Below are 18,601 nucleotides of genomic sequence, written 5' to 3'. Positions count from 1 at the left end.
TAATCGATACTGTAGAAATATGCAGATATTCATTAATTTAGATGTATACAGAAGAGTTGACATTTCTCATTATTATTTTTCTAGTCAATACATATTTTATGGGAAAATAGATTTAAAGCTAAAAATTAACAAAACTTGCTATATATATAATTAAAACCTAATTTGCAAGTAACTTTTAATATCACATGATAAAGTATATATCGTAAAATATATAATGAAAAGTAATGATAATAAATTAGGTCTTATTTTTATACAGACCAGTTATAAATTTTCTTTCTTTGAATTAGCAACTTTATATATATATGAGTACTAATTAGAACAATAGGACTAAGCTTAAGTTTTAGTGTCAACTTCTTGCAGGGAAAACAGAGAATTATATATAATTAATGAAACATATTCAAATTGATAATATAACTGTATCAAGTTGGAATGTAAATGGACTTGGGCACAAGCACAGAGATGAAACATTTTTAGAAAATATAAAATATGATATAAATTTTTTACTAGAAACATGGAAAGGGGACCTATCTGATATAGATATTCCTACTTTTGACTGTTTTTCAAAGTCAAGAGGCAGAAAAAAGAAAGCAAGGAGATATAGTGGAGGTATTATAGTATATATTAAAAAGGAAATAAAAAATGGTGTTATACACATGAAAAATATATCACAGTCTGCAAATAGAATGTGGCTGAAGCTGGATAAAACCTTTTTTGGCTTAGATGAAGATTTATATCTTTGTGGCATATACATACCACCACTTAATTCTCCACATTATAATAATGAGTATCAGAACCTTGAGTCAGAAATAAGTAAATTAGCAGGGAAGGGAAAGATTTTAATTACAGGGGATTTTAACTCCAGAGTATCTACTCATGCTGACTTTGTTCTCCATGATGACAATAATGATAATTTATCACATTTATTACCAGATAATTATAAGTCAGATTATCACATGACAAGAAGGTCACAAGATAAGATATTTAACTCTCAAGGGAGAGAACTTTTAGATCTCTGTGCTACTGCCCAACTCAGACTATTAAATGGTCGATTTATAGGAGACATTTTGGGTAATATAACATGTTTTAATACAAAAGGTTGTAGTATTGTAGATTATGCAGTTACAAGTATGAGTCTGCTCTCTTCAGTGAAATATTTTAAAGTGCAAGATCCATCACCATTCTCAGATCACTGCCAGTTGGTAACTTATATAACATGTAATTTTCAGATCAGTAAACTTCAAAGCCAATATATAAAACAAAAGTTTAATTATAAATGGACTAAACTTTCTAAAAAATTATTAGATATGGAACTGACTAAATCAGATATATATGAAGAAATAGGCAGGTTTCAGACAAACAAATTTGAGAAAACATCAGAAGGAATAAATCTTGCAAGTAATGCAATATGTAATATTTATACTAATCTATCAGAAAAGTGTATGATAAAAAATTGTTTTAAAAAGGTAAAGAAAAAAAATAAAGCACCATGGACAGATAATGAATATCTGGAATTAAGAAAAACTGTACAAAAGATGGGCAAAAAACTAAAATTATCTCCCTTTGACCAAAACTTGAAATTAAATTTTTTTCATTATAGTAAACTTTTGAAAAAAGCATATAAATTTAAAAGAAAGCAGTATAAACAAAACATATTAAATAAACTTAAAAATCTGTCTCCTACAGAGAGTAAGGAATTTTGGAATATCTTAAAAGGAATTAATAAAAGAGAAACAAACTCAAATGATTCACCACTTTTTGATCTTAATGTGCTAGCTAAACACTTTAAAACACAAGGAGAACCAGATAAAATAGACGAAAATTTCAAAAATTTAATATCTAAAGAGGTAGAAAACAGAGAACAAAAATTAAATGAAAAACAAACAGATGACCCTATTAAAATATCTGAAATAAAAAATGTTATAAAATCACTAAAGAAGGGTAAAAGTACTGGCCCAGACTTAATTTGTTATGAAATAATAAAACACAGTAGCCAGGTAATGCTAACTTCATTAGCAAAATGCTTTAATCTAATATTAGATAGTTCAATTTATCCAGATGAGTGGAATAAATCATATATAATACCTATTTTTAAACAGGGAGACTTACTCGATCCAGCTAATTATAGGGGTATTTCCCTAATGAATTGTTTAAGTAAGATATTCAATTCTGTCATAAATAACAGGTTGATAATAATTTTTGAAGATAACATGAATCCATCACAGTTTGGGTTCCGAAAGAATAATAGAACTTCAGATAGTTTGTTTATTTTAAAAACAGTTATTAATAAATATATAAATAATAAAAACCAAAAATTATTTGGATGTTTTGTAGATTTGAAGAAGGCATTTGACTCAGTTTGGAGACTAGGCCTTCTATATAAATTGATCAAGACTGATAATATTAGACCTAAATTATATAAAGTGTTAAAAAATATGTATGAATGCACTGAAGCTTCAGTAAAATATAAAGAAAACATATCTGATTCAGTATTTATAGATAGAGGCTTGAAACAGGGTGACAGCCTCAGTCCTAATCTTTTTAATATTTATATAAATGACCTTCCTGAAATTTTTGATAGTGACTGTAAACCAGTAAATCTCAATAACATGTCATTAAGTTGTCTTATGTTTGCCGATGATTTACTTTTATTGTCTGAAAGTGCAGAGGGTTTACAGAAGTCATTAGAGAAATTAAGCAACTATTGTAAAAAATGGCAGTTGTCAATTAACATAAATAAAACTAAAGTGATAGTATTTCAACAAAAAAACATACCATACACTAAAGCAGAGTTTACTTTGGATGGTTATAAATTAGAAAAAGTATTAAAATATAAATATCTAGGTAATATTATAGAGGCTTCTGGTAAATTCCATACATCACATATGGAACTATCAAAAAAAGGCACAAAAGTTCTATTCAGTTTGTTTAAATATATGAATAATATAGAAAATATACCTATAAATATACATAAAAAACTATTTGAATCTTTAATAAAACCAATTTTAATGTATAACTCAGAAATTTGGTATATGGACTACTATGAAAAAGTACTGAGGTCTCAGAGTAGAGCAGTAAATAATGACATAGATTTTGATATACTTACATCAATTGATAATAGCTTTATTGAAAAGGTGAATTTAAAATTTTGCAAATTAATTCTAGGTTTAAGTAAAAAAGCAGTTAACATTGCATCAAGGGCAGAGTTAGGACAATATCCAATAGATGTATATGTAAAGGTTCAAGCACTAAAATATATGGCAAGAGTATCTAACACAGAAATTAATCCGTTGTTATATGATGCATACTGCACAACTAAACTGTTGGATGAAACAGGAACCTATTCTTGGTATACTTTTGTAAAAAATATAACTCATGAAAATAATTTAAATATATCTGATATACAAAATATTGACTTCATAAAAGAAAAATATAAAATGAATAAACACATGAAAGATATTATGCAAGAAAACTATAAAAAGCTGTTCTTTAAAAAATTAAATTCTTTAACAGAAAATAATAAATTATTTATCTAAGGTAAAATCAAAAAGAAATATGAAACTGAGCCTTATTTACTTAAAGAGAATAACTTTGAAATAAGGAAAAAATTTACTAAATTAAGGGTAAGTGACCATATTTTGGAAATTGAAAGGGGTAGATACAAAAATATAAAAAGGGAAGAACGTTTATGTCAACATTGTTGTCTAAATAAAATAGATGATGAAGAACATTTTTTATTTACATGTATTAAAAATAAAGATTTGAGACTTCAATTTTTGCAGAAAGTTAGAAATACCTATTCTGATATAGATAATATGGATGATGTGGATAAATTGGTTTTATGTCTTTCGTGTCCGTCAATTATGCAGTATACGGCTCCATTTGTTAAAAAGTCATGGTCACTGAGGAGAGTGGACTCAACAACTGCATGATAGATACTTATATGTATATAATGTTTGTTCTTTTGTTGTTATTTTTGTATGATGTATTGTGTTCATTTATATATGCCTTCAACCCCATTGGGGTATAAATGTGCATTTATTCAATAAACTATCATATAACACTCAGCTATATTTGTTACAACACTTCCCCCATGGCTAAATGACAATAAACAACTCACAACAACAAACAAAAACATGGCAATCATCTTCAATTTCTATAAAAAAGTGTGAACAGGTGAAGTCACGTGGGTGAATAAAGGAAAGCTTTTATTATTTTTTACCTGATTAAAAGAACGATTTTTCTTTAAAGAAAAAAATGAATTTCATCATATTTTTTTTGTTTTGTTTTCTTATCACCAATTTAAATTTTATTTGTATATATGTTTTAAGAACCGATGGAAGTGGACCTCATTGACACTGTATTAGATGATCAAAAAGATTATTTTGAATGGAACAAATAGCCAGAATCTAAAATATTTTTAATAAATAATTAATAAATGAAATGTGTTATTATTTTGTGTTTAAAGAAACTATATATATATGAGACAACGAGGTGTTTATTTTTAAACAAACTAACTGAGAAAAGAAAGAAAATAATATCAAGAATTTACAAATTGTTTGGTACAGGTATGCAGCTCAAGATTTCAACACCTGTGAGAGACTATACCCCACCCTCAAATTATGGCAAATTCATATATTGAAAATTTGGTTTAAAGTATATCTACATGCCCCACTTCGGCAAGCGTTTCACTGCCGATCGGGAGAAGACCAACTGACCATATTTATATACCCCCAGAAACCCTTGGGGGTTAATAATATTCAAATTATTTAGTTGTCAACTTATTGTTCATTATAAAAGTAAAGTTTTGTCCACATTCATAACTCACAATCATATGCAAATTTCAACACCTTGGAAAAAGAAAGAAACGTAGCTTTGGTTCGTGTTAAATTTTAGTGCTTAATTTTTTTATAACTGCCTGAATTCTTGATGTCATCATGATAAGTGTAGAGGGTTTTAATTACAAGGATAAATTGAAACTTATTGTCTTTGGTTGCATCATTATAATAAACAAATGGTAGAAAGGGAGAGTCAATGTATAAGAAATATCTTGATATATTTACTTTCTCAAACATCTATTCATATGAAAGTTAAGGAAATATGTCATTATACTTGAAAATAGAAGATTAATATAATTGTATTGGCAACATGAAGTCATTTGACTACCAAGCCTCTTTGTTCACTAAACAATTATTTGATCAACTTTGATAATTTGATAAATTTTGTTATCAAAGTTGATTTATATACAACAGTTTAAGAAAAATCCAAAAGTATTTTAGTAGATACATGTATAAACGGTTTTCATTCAAAGAAAATAATCAGAATAGAAAATAATGTGAATTTTAGTCTAGTGACTTTCTGTCCTGCATTCTAAAAAAATAATGTTTTGTATTGTATTGTGTAAAACTTCAAGTATACACTTGCGACACTACTTTGTTGATTAATTTTACACTGTAAACGACAAATTTATTTCCTACTACCTGTGTGACGAAACAATAATTGTCACATCATGTTTCCTAACTTGCTGTCGTACAAGTAACCCGCATCAACATCATGTAGATTAATATCAGGCGCATTTGAAAGTGAGGTTTTGACAGTTGAATCGATGCACTTAGTTACTGACCAATAATTTTCAACGGTAACGGAAAATAAACTTGTCGTTTATAGTTTGAATAAATCCAGATACAATCATTTTTACATTTGATAACTATGTTCAAAAACAGTCAAATAGAAATTAATTAATTGATTGATTGTTGGTTACTTAACGTCCAGTGGCAAAACTTTCATGCATATTCAGGACGAGAACAAGTTCACAATAAATACAATAGGTAGAAAGTAAAAACACAAAAATACCGAACTCCGAGGAAAATTCAAAAAGGAAAATCAAAAAATCAAAAGGCAAAATCAAAAGTCCAAACACATCAAACGAATGGATAACAACTGTCATATTCCTGACTTGGTACAGGCATTTTCTAATGTAGAAAGATTTTAACTGAATTAATCACTAAAACGCTCTGTTTCAAGCTTAAGGGCATACGATACAGTTTTGAACCTGTATTTAAAAGTTGATGAAAATTTGCATATAGGCTATTTTTTACCTGATTAAATCAAATATGTCATAAAAAATATACCTTCATGTGCTACTTTTTGAGTAAATTGAGGTCGAAATTCTGTATATTTGCTCAAAATTCAGATTTGTGTCCGTATTTTCTTTTTCGAAAGAACGACGTAACTTTTTTGCTTTAAATGATAAACACAAATTGTTTTTTGTTAAATAATCGGTAATTTCTGTATTTTATAAGTATCATTGAAAATTATGTAATTTTTATTCCGAAATAACTCTATATTTATCAAATGTTCATGAATATAGGAAAAAACGTCATTTTTTGCTGCATGTTTATCAAAATTAAAAAAAATGCGCTATTTACAGTTTTATAAAATTTGGGTCACATAATCTCCTTGCAAAATGAAACAAATTGCTGTTTTAAAAAATAGGGGTCCATGCACTCGTTTTCAAATTAAATCAGTTTGAATGATAAAAATCAGTCGAAAAATGCATCTTTTCCCGATGTGTCATAGTTTGACGTCGCGAAAATAACATTTTACGTTAGCAACGTCATTACCTTCCCTATAACTGTATCGTATGCCCTTAAATATGAAATATCTATTAAATATGCCTAAAACGTCTCTTTTCAGATGTTTTTTGTCAAAAATGGAAATGGTCGCATCCGTGTTCACCCTTCACCTTTATATAGGTTTTGTATAATCATCAAATACAACTTACATTTCAATTTTATTAATGAACACGAATGCGGCCACCTTCGTTTTAAATGGTAACCGTCATATTTATGTAGTAGAAGCATTTTACCTTCCAAAATAAAGCTTAAAGATTACATTTTCACAATTTTTTAAAACTGCTTTATTTATGGGCCAAAAGGGGGTCTTACTGAACCTGCTCTTTAGTTTTCAACTAATTCTGTATGTTTATGGTCCATGAATAAAAGATTTAACAAAAACTGAAATAAACTGTGCATACAGTTTTTTTTATATATATCTTTACTTACGGACTTCGAAATCAATTTCAGGTGACGAAATACAGCTTCATCATTGGTCATGTTCATATGTCGGTCCTGTTTGATGTTTTGGCCTGTTCTGTTGCTGTTTTCCTTTCGTTATCTTGAGTAGCTTGCCGTGTTGTGGCAACTTTTTTCAAATATTCTGGACCCAATAAAGTCCCTGGTAATGTAACCGCAGCAATAACATTTTATCTTTTATAGTATTTTGGTTTTTAAACAGTTTGAAAGTTATGAGGCTAACTATAAGATATTTGTTTTAACCAATGCTAAAGGCTTTATGCAGTCGGGTCAGAGTCCCATATAGTTGTAGTCCTATAATATATGCCTTCGCATTATATATTTACTTTTTAACGTTTTCATGCTGATATTTCCATTTTTTATTTTTTGTTAAATGCGGTGGCACATTGATAGTAAAACAAAATTGATCAAAACAGTAAATAGAAAAAGTAAATAATGCCCCCGAGGTGATAATTTCTATGTCGTTTAGTTTCTTGAGGAGAGTTTGTATAATTTACAACTTTCCTACATCCCCTTTCTTCTCATGTGATCAATGATTTCACGATTGCGTTAGCACTGAAATAAAGGTATGCTTTTCTTGGCATGGCCAATTAAGAAAGCCCAAGTTTCAATATAAAAGAGAAAACTTGAAATACACCAATTTGCATTGAAACTAAATAAACTTAAATCGATGCAACATTTTAAACAATACTTGTAACTTCTCATCATATGTTTAGAACTTTTTTTTACACAAGTGTGGACACAGATCAATGTTGAAAATAACTGGACATTCGCCAATTTTTTTCTGCAGGATATTTGTACTTCTGCAAATAAATATTGAGTTGAATATGAAATTGAGACTTGGCAAAGATTTATCGGTGGTAAAGTGGTATAAGTGTTTTCCAGTAATTATTGACCAAATGTATGTGCACAGGATGACTGTGATGTTACAATATTATTTCAATTGTCTGCGAGTTCATTTTTAAATTCAACAATAAACCGAAACATTCATTTCAATCATTATAAGACATTTTAGTAGTTTATTTTCTATCAGATAGTTAACTTCATACTGTACATTTTTGAAGAAAAAAGGGAAACTTTATCAATATCACAGACACACATGTTGAAAATGAAGGTTGAAAAACCGTAATCTGTTGAATGATCTCGTTCAATGTATCACCATTATAACAGGTTATTACTTAAAATATTTACCTTCGTAACCAATCTTGACATATTTGCATCTTCAGTCGATAACTGCTGTTCTCCCTTAAGAAACCTAGGCATTTCAGCCTGAATCCCTAGATCTTCTAACAGTGGTATGGCGTCTGTGAACCCTGAACCCTGTCTAGAACAAAAATGTCTTCTTCATTTACCAAATCACAAATTTCTTCCACATTTGTCTTCAACATATGGGTCAAGATTGATGTACCATTATTGCGATAGTCTGCTAAATAGGGTCCAAGTACTGATACATAATATCCTGTAGTTGTACAAACAATCATTGGTTTACAAGAGGTTTGCCTTTGTGTGTGATGTATGACCTTCGCTTGAAATGGAAATTATTGCTCTTGTCCACATATATATAGGTAGCGTCTAGCACAAACATTGCACTGTTACTCGCAATTCCTTCAAACATTGACTGAGCTTAAGGTCTGTTATGTTTTTGAATAACCACTTCTCGGGATATATGCTGAAACCCAAGGTTAGCTGGAACAATTTCTGACATAAAAGCTTGTCGAACACTATTAAAAGCACGGCGTACACTTGATTTGCTGACACAGAAAATTGTAGAAAGACATTTATTTGATATGCCCGATTTAAGTTTACATAGAAATATGGCAACTGTTGTTGTAATTGTTCTTGCTGGTGTTTTCTTCAAATATTTTGACAGTGTAGAACATACTTCAGAAAAGTTAATTTTTCTAATTCCGGTCATAGTAACATAATCTGGCTCTGATTAGTTTGAATCGTCAAAATTAAGCCAGCGACTACCACTTTCTCTAATTATTTTCCTCATCGTATTCATTTTTTCCAGCAAATATGCTCTGTTAACAAACGACTCATCAGTTGTTTTAATTCTGCACAGAGCATCATCATTTAAATGACCATCACATATATGATTTGGACAACAACGATTTCCAGAGGGAATTAAAATATTGTTGTCAACATATGTAGCTGTTCTGACATCTGGGGAAATGACAATAAGTTTTGGACGAGGTTTCTTACAAATACAGCAATATGCATGGCTCTTTGATGTTGATGGTATCTTCAAAGAGACTGACGATCGTCCATTTGATCTAACTGATTTAACAGATTTTGTTTTAGTCCTTTGTTGTATCCTTTGCACATATAAAATACTTCGTCTGCGGATAGTTTTACATTAGTATACATCGATTTGTGATTTTCGAGTTCTTGAAGGCTATCTGTCGTGTTTTTCCTTTTGAGATATTGAGAGATTTCTTCTGCCATATTGAGGTATTTGTCCAGTGAATTTTCTATCCTTTTCTGACACACGGATATTGATTCTTTTGTTTGATCTTCGGAGTTATAAGTTCCGATTTCATACTCACGTTTCTTTTCAATATTGAAAGTTTTGATAAGTAGTTTGTGACCGTTTTGTCATATTCAATTTTGGTCATGTGACCGATATACTTTTTAATATGTATTGACAATTGTATTTGAATTCAATTTAAACCAATCAAACCTTCATTATAAAATTGTAATACTTTTTTTAGCAATTATGAGCAAACTTAACTACTTTATGGATATTTCATTCAGATGTCACTTTAAATTGACCATATTCTTAGAATAACTATATATAATATAACAGCAAATCGGATATTGGTATTTTGATGATTTTTCGACATTTTACTGTAAATTTGACAATTTCTTGGATAATTGTAATTGATGTTACCTTAAATCGGTCATTTGACCAGGAAAACTTTCTAACATGTATTGACAATTGTATTTAAGGTCAATTTGGACCAACCAAACCTTCATTAGAGAATTAGAAATACTTATTTAGTCAGTTTTACCATTTTGTGATAATTCTAATTGATGTTACCTTAAATCGGTCATTTGACCAAGACAACTTTCTAATAAGTATTGATAATTGTATTTGAATACAATTTGAACCAATCAAGCCTTTACTATAAAATTGAAAAACTTTCAAAAATTATACCACTATTTGGATAATTTATTCAGAAGTAACCTTTATGTGGTATCTAACAATACATGGAGATAACTCTTTAAAATCAGCAGAACGTTTTAATGACGTAGTGTTCATAAGGGAATATTAAGCTTCTCAATGATCAAAATAAGTGTTTGTCAAACTGCTATATAACCAGTGTAATTTTTCTAATATAACGATTGGTTCAAATTTTTTGAATTTTTTTATGTTTTTTCAATAAGAGCATTTACAAAAGTTTATGATGGACAAACTAAAAGAAACTTGTTTATTCTTTCGCTCCAGTCCCCTCAGAGATGCGTTGTTGATTAACATCATCGAGGTGAATGTTCCTGATGTTGGAAAGAGAAAGCCATTACTAGACCTGTGTAAAACAAGATGGTCAGCACGACATGAAGCATACCATTGATTGATTGTTGGTTGCTTAACGTCCAGTGGCAAGCATACCAGCATTTCTACCAATCATACTGTTACATAATAAATATCTTGAAGTCATGTCATTTGGACTACCAAAAAGATGAGGGCTATAACGTGGAACTGACAAATTGTTGGAATCGTGACAACACTATAAGAGCCACTGCCCTTCTCAATGCGTTGACCCAGTATGAATTTATCTTACTTTTCTAACCGTTTACAAAGTGTTGTCAAGACTTGAAGGTGTAACTGTGTACGAATGGCTGAGGCTGTTTGGTAAACCCCTCAAATACCAAGAATTGTTGGAAGACATATACATAAATCTAATGTAAAAGCTGCAACACCTGAAGAATATCATTTAAAGAACTTAGCAATCCTATTCCTTGATGATGTCAATATGGAAATAGACACTCAATTTTCAGTGTTGTCAACAAAATGTATGAAGCTGTTTGCTTTGTCAATTTTATGTGAAAAGAACATGAAGGTTTCTGATCTACAGGGAGTTGTTGATCTATATGAAAATGACTTACCATCACCAGAATTAATTGATGAAGATTTTTTTGCTTGGAAACTAAAATCTCAACAAATGCAAGAAAGACCATCAACTTGTAGAAATGACTGGTATGGTCCAAATACTCATATGGTCCGGAACATATATAGATCTGTAAAGTGATGTACATAAAATCCGGGTCCGTTCGCCCTAGTATCTGTTCGCCTTGAAACCTGTTCGCCCAGGGTCCATTCGCCCTGAATTGTATTATTTTCTAATTGTTGTCCAGTCGCATTATTTTAGGTATTTGAATAGAATGTAAACTTTATTCTCAGAGTATAATAATAAATGAACTTGTAAATCCGCTTCATTATTTGCAATTCGTAAATCATTGTTTTTATTAATTTCAAGCTGAACATTTTATCAAAACAAAACGTTTTATTTTTCTTAATAATCCATCAAAAGACAAGTATCACAATAATCAGTGATCCAAATTATTTTATATTATTGAACAATTAATTATTTATTAACAAGCCATAAAGTTTTAAATATTTCCCTGTTTCCATAAATTTCAAGAATATATACCATAGAAATATCTGAATAAGTGTTTTCAACTTATATGCCCTGAATATTAATAATTTTTAGTAGGGCGAACTGACTCTACGGGCGAACATGTTATTAGGGCGAACGTCCCGATACCATGTACATGTAGGCAAAAATAAGCCTTTTTAATTACATTCATGTACCTTGACTCATGTGTGTTCATACTATTAAGAATTCATCATGACTTCACAATTTTCATTGTAAAAACATGCACATGACATACGAAAATATATAATCTTGCTCACACACACAGTAGTTAATTATAAGCAGGAGAGATGTCTCATAATTTTCACAAAACAAGAATGTTTACTAAAAACATGTGCAAATACTTGTCAAAGAAGTTGGCACTCGTCTCATCCGATATAACTATATTCATTGCAACTCTTTTTTTTTTGCTTGTGTAATGAGTATACATGTAGTTGTATCAATAATTGGCATTTAAATCTTTCATGCATATGTTTTTTAACAATATTTTATTCTGAAAAGCTGCGTTGTGTACGGTGTTTAGCTGACCACATAAATCCTTCTGTACAGTGCATAGTAAAGTTGATGTACACCGTACACAATAACAAAATTTTAATACTGGTATATATTATTACCCAAAAGTTTCAAGGAACGAGTAATCACAGATAGGCAGTATTATTGGTAATTATAACGTTTTGCCCTGTAATAGCTTTCTTTCGGGTACAACACATAAATGTCTCGACAATTGTATCAAAGTTGAAAGTTGGTGTTGACATTCACAACTATTTGCGCATCTATTTTACAAGGTAATTGTTCTTATTAGAATATACAAGTTGTCTTATAAATAGGAAAAAATCGATGAAAAAAATATTTTGGAGCAGGAATTTCAGATGTTGTGTATGTACACCGAATGTTCATAAAAACAAAACAAAGATTTTCATAACTGTGTCAGTTTTAAAAGCGATCATCCCTGCTTGCATGGTTAGTACCTATATCAGCTGTACTATTATATGATTGATTGATGGTTGGTTGCTTAACGTCCAGTGGCAAATATTTCATGCATATTCAGGACGAGAACAAGTTCACATAAATACAATAGGTAGGTTGATATAATAGAGGCCATCTGGGATGATGGTCGGGAAAATTTGGACTGCCACTTAAATATGAGGGTATATTGGACAGGGACAGAAATTTTACCTTGCAACAGGCCACCTACGGACCCCTCAAAGAGTTGTTGCAAGGGTTTCTTAACGTGCAAAGAGCGTGGCACTCTCTTTACACGAGGCATCGGATTTAACGTCACCCTTCTGACCGGACGTGACTGCGAACTTGATACATCCCGCACAGCCAAACGGACGCCCCACTTCGGCACGCGTTTTACTACCGGTCGGGAGAAGACCAGGTGACCATATTTCTATTCCCCAGTTACCCTTGGGGAACTGTACTATTATAAACGGTGGTCGTGATCATAGTGAAAACACAAGTGAATGGATTAAATAATGGAGCTAGTGTCGTCATCAGTGGCGGATCCAAAAATTTTCATAAGGTTGGACCTGCTTCGGTCATGTTTTGATTCCCTAAATAAGCAACCAATTTTTATCATAGAAAAGAGGGGACCCACCCCCTCTTATTTTTGTCATTCTTTATTTCTTTTCCATGTATGGACCCATTAAAATTTAATGAGGATTATATTTTATCATTAAATTTCTTTTTGTATTGTTAACATACTTCCTTTTGGTTAATGTTTTCTTCTTGTTGGTAATATTTTTCTACCTGTAGCTAATACGTCATTGAGACCACTTTGACACCAGGCTCTTTTTTTACCCCGAGTCCCTGACAAATACTTTATCAGGTTCTTGTACCCTTATTTTGCCTTTGTTTACCTTTTTCCAGAACAGCAATTAACATAATTGTTGTATTTGGTTCTTATAGGTGTTCCTGTAGCAGAGGTTCAGCAATGCCAACAAGGAGAGAGTGCAAATGTTGCAGGAATACTAATGTTGTGGACAGTAAAGTAGAGGAAGCTGACTTGAAATGTATTACAGAGCATGAAGGATTTCAAGTAAAATGTCTGAACCAGTACGTTTTAGAGACAACATATTATGAATATGTTCAAGATAATGGACCATTAGAGGACAATGCCATGATTCATGAGTAAGATATTTTCAAATACAACTAAGTCTCAAAATGATGAATAAGGTTTGGCATTTACAAAATCAAATTCATGATTCTTTGAATTTTTCTTAAGATGATTTATTAACAAAAATCAACAAGACCAAATACATGGATTATATTTTCAAAGGCAAGTCTGCAAGGGACTGTTGGTTCTCTAGATTCGCTCAATTTAAAGAATGAGACAATATATTTATATTGACGTTTAATTAATATTTAGACCATTCAAATAATATCAATTCTGGCCCTTATAGTAATTTTCCTGTAGGTACAAATGTACCTGTCCCAAGTCGAAGATATTGAAATTTATGGGTTTTTTGTTCGTTGTTGTTTTTCATTTTATTTTTGATTTTGGTACATCATATAAAAAGATGAATCGAGCTGTTGATTTTTCCTGTTTGAAGTATTTTAAATGTGGGTATATTACTGGTCCCTTTGTTATCACAATGCATGCGAGTCTGCTGGTCTGGATTATGGATTTCTTTAAAGAATAATTTGTTTACGTCTCCAGATGAAAATTGTGTCAATGAAAATCATACTATTTACTTTATACTATCCTTTTCAATTTATCCAAGAAGAGAGGGGGAAATGCACAAATTACCCTTTCAGTTTATGAAGTAGAAAATTGAGAATAAAATATGAAATTAATTTGTATATTTCCCAACTGACATGTTGAATCCAAAGTAGTACTTGGATTGATTGTCACTTCTAGTGCATTAAAACAATTATCGGCTTTTATTTGATGATAGATTTTAAAAAAGTATATATTGCAAACGTTAATCAAAGGTTTCACTTTTTTAGATTATCATCAGAGTTATTGATGAAAATCCGTCTTCCACACACGGAATCATCATGATATCAGACAAACTTCACGCCTTTGTTCCATCAAATGAAGGAAAAGTGTTCCTCCATATATCGTGGGGAGATGTCCTGTCTTGTTGGCGCCACAACGACGCTATATTAGATACAACTCAAATAATGAGAGATAGATGTTTTGAAGCTTCAACTAATGAGTGACTTCGATGCTGTACCTCTATACAGCACATCAAAATACCTGATATAGACAGATGCGATGATGTTGACTATTATTTCTCACGTGGCCATACAATTTGCAGAGATAATCCACATTAAGATGGATGTTTCCATATAAGACACATGGAAATGTTGAGTATATATGTTAGTAGATTTTGTTTTAAAGTTCTGGAGTTACCAGACCACAAGCTGAGGGAGACTGGGGTGCCAGGCCAGAGAACACCCAAGGACCTACACCGCCAAGGGAGAGCGACCTCCCCACCCTACAGCAGTGCCCCATCCAGGGTTGCCTGATATTCAGTCACACATGTGGCTGCAGTATTTGGAGAACCACCAGATCAATCAAGGGCTTTCCTCGCCCTAATCAGGGTAGCGGCACTACAGGCCTGGATGCTAGTGGGCGGGGACCTAGAAGATTTGGTCATCCATGTTAATATGCTGGCGATCACCCGGCCCCACATTATAAGGCAGGCAGTCCAGGGCCAGATGGAAGAAGTATTCCTGGAAGGGGGACAACAAGTTCCCCCATACTTTTAAACAGGGCTGGTCAACTCACTTGGAGCCCTCTTTGACTGGATAATGAATAATGTCCCCCTACTCCCTATTGGTAAAGCGCTGTCGTCTTCTGTTAGCAATTGCTTGTCCGTGCATTTTCCTCAGGTTTCCCTTGACCGATCCTTTTTAGCTCACCTGGCCCGAAGGGCCAAGTGAGCTTTTCTCATCACTTGGCGTCCGTCGTCGTTGTCGTTAACATTTTACATTTTGAACTTCTTCTAGAGAACCACTGAATGGAATGAAACCAAACATGGCATGAATGTTCCTTATGAGGTGCTGACCAAGTGTTGTTACTTTGTAGCCGATCCATCATTCAAAATGGCCGCCAGCTGGGGACTTAGTTTCATCATTCAAGATTCTTGATTACAGATACCTGATTTTTTCCTGTTTGCAGAAATTAATTTTAAGTAATAACTCAAATTCACGACATCTTCTACCAAAGGTAGTAATTGAGTTTTGTTATATCTAATTTTTTCTAATGTAGCTAGAGCTTTTGAAGAAATTTCTACCATCCACGCTATTTTATACATTTATAAAAAAAGTGTCCGCAACATTTGCCTCTTCGTTGTTCCCTTTAACTTGGAATTTAAAGTACATATCTTGCGCACATTTCTTCATTGAATGTCCAAATTTCAATTTTCAATGCAAGTGATGGTATCTTGAATTCTTTTGTTTCAGAATAAAACAAAGAAATACTTTTTACACACTGGATAAATATGTTCCAGTTACTACAAATGAGGCAATCAGCAATTGAGGACATATTGTTTTCCGTTACTTTCATTGAAAGTCTTCCCAACTCTCATTCTTTGAGAAATATAAACTTGATGATGGGCGATATGCCCCATCTGCTCATACACTTTATTACCAAAATTCATAACAACTGGATCACCTAACACTGCAGTTTTAATCATCTTCTATCATTTTAGAAATGACATTGTCCTGTAAGTTTTTTTATTCATCTTTAGTGGGCAGTAAGTAGTTATCAAAAGTACCAGGATTATAACTTTATACGCAAGTAAGAATGTTCCACTTTTAATTGCACCAATTTTCAATGCTTCACCTTGCAGTTGCCCTTTTTTCCCATTACAAGTTTTCTGGTGCCTCCATGGGTCGTCCCTTTTATAAAAATATATACATGGCATATAGTTCTTGACTTGAGGATTGTCTAATTTTGGTCTGTATTTTGGACTTATCACTCCTTGGCCTGATTCAAATACATTGTAATTGTGGGCAAAATCCCCTTTATTCACAAGTTCACTCCAAAGTTGTCTCCTTCTCTTACTCTTTTTAGGCAAAACAAGTCTCTTACTCTTTTAAGGCAAAACAAGTATCTGTGCTACTTCATTCTCCTTTTTGTGCAATCCCGAAGGGTGACTGAGGTATAGAAATATGGTCACTTGGTCTTCTCCCGACCGGCAGTAAAACGCTTGCCGAAGTGGGGCGTCCGTTTGGCTGTGCGGGATGTACCGCAGTCACGTCCGGTCAGAAGGGGGACGTTAAATCCGCTGCCTCGTGTAAAGAGAGTGCCACGCTCTATGCACGTAAAGAACCCTTACAACAACTCTCTGAGGGGTCCGTAGGTGGCCCGTTGCAAGGCAACATTTCTGTCCCTATCCAATATACCCTCCTTTTCCGGTGGCAGTCTAAATTTCTCCGATCCAGATGGCCTCTATTGTATTTATTGTGAACTTGTTCTCGTCCTGAATATGCATGAAATATTTTCTACTGGACGTTAAGCAACCAACAATCAATCAATACTTTTTGTGCTTGTTTTTAATATATCTAGCATTGTTCGGAAATAATTAGATACCCCAATGATAATTGTGGCCAAGTTTGGTTTAATTTGGCATAGTAGTTCCAGATGAGAAGATTTTTGTAAAAAACAGCTCCGGAAGCCAAGTGATGAGAAAAGCTTAATAGGCCCTTCGGGCCAGGTGAGCTAAAATAAGAGAAACAAGAAACACATATAAATAACATAAACAAACGACAACTACTGTATTGTTTGAGTGTTGTTAAACGACTGAAACGGAAAACAGAACGGAAATTGATAGACATTGACATCTTTTCTTTTTGGTAATCTAATCTACAGAGGTATGTTTTATAAAATGTTACGTGTCATCAAGAATGATAATTTTATTGTGTATTTGCAGTTGACTAAGAAATAATGCGAGATCCAATATAGTCAATCTGATTAACGTATTATAATGATAAATACATCTAATTTAATGATTTGTATGTAGAAAATGACTAAATTGACAAAATTACTCACTATACAAAATTTGCTCACCCGATTACATTACTGAAGTACCCTGTTTCGGTTTTCACGTCGGAAAAGCAAATATACATCTATAATTTTAAACTAATCAATACGAATAGATGTGAAACAAGTGCATGGCGGAAAATTAATAGCCTACATGGATATACGATTTGCACAGTTTCATTACAAAGATAGTCATGTCAGCGTCCTTTCAGAATAAAAATGTCCACACTCAGTCTGCTTTAAATAACAAACTGCTTAATTCTTCTCTGAAAAATCAGTCTATCTCAAGTCACCCGATGCGACTCGTGTTATCCTCTTGAATAGATGTTAGGTACTACGGGGTTATGCTGTTCAATTTGACTTATAGTTAATTTAGCCACTTTCTGATTTATTGTATAAGATGAGACCTAAATCGACCATTTTTTTCAAATATTTGTATAAAATGTACATTAAACCTGCAATCGGTGTATTGTTAATTTTTCCACATTTGACTAAGTTTGTAATTTTTTTGATAATTGAGTGCAGCCTCAGGGGATGGAAAAACTATAGAGTAATCTCCTGCAGATATTCTATCAGCCACTTCTGTAAAACAAAACAATCAGCTTTAGCAAAAAATGTACATACACTTGATACAACACATAAGACAATAAGAGAAAGGCTATTTATAAATGTTCTGAATCAATGAGAGGTTTTTCGTGTACAACTACTTTTAAGCTTCATACAATAATAAAATTAAATTTAACACTTGCTTAAAACTAAAAGGAACATATTGAATAGTAAAAGAAATTTCAGAATGAAAAAAATAAAACCATTAACATGATAAAAATACATTCAATAAATATCTTATTTCAATG

The sequence above is a fragment of the Mytilus edulis genome, chromosome 11 (assembly GCF_963676685.1).
Source record: "Mytilus edulis chromosome 11, xbMytEdul2.2, whole genome shotgun sequence".
In the NCBI taxonomy this organism is placed as follows: domain Eukaryota; kingdom Metazoa; phylum Mollusca; class Bivalvia; order Mytilida; family Mytilidae; genus Mytilus; species Mytilus edulis.
The sequence above is the reverse complement of the archived record's forward strand: the minus strand, read 5'-3'. Positions refer to the sequence as shown.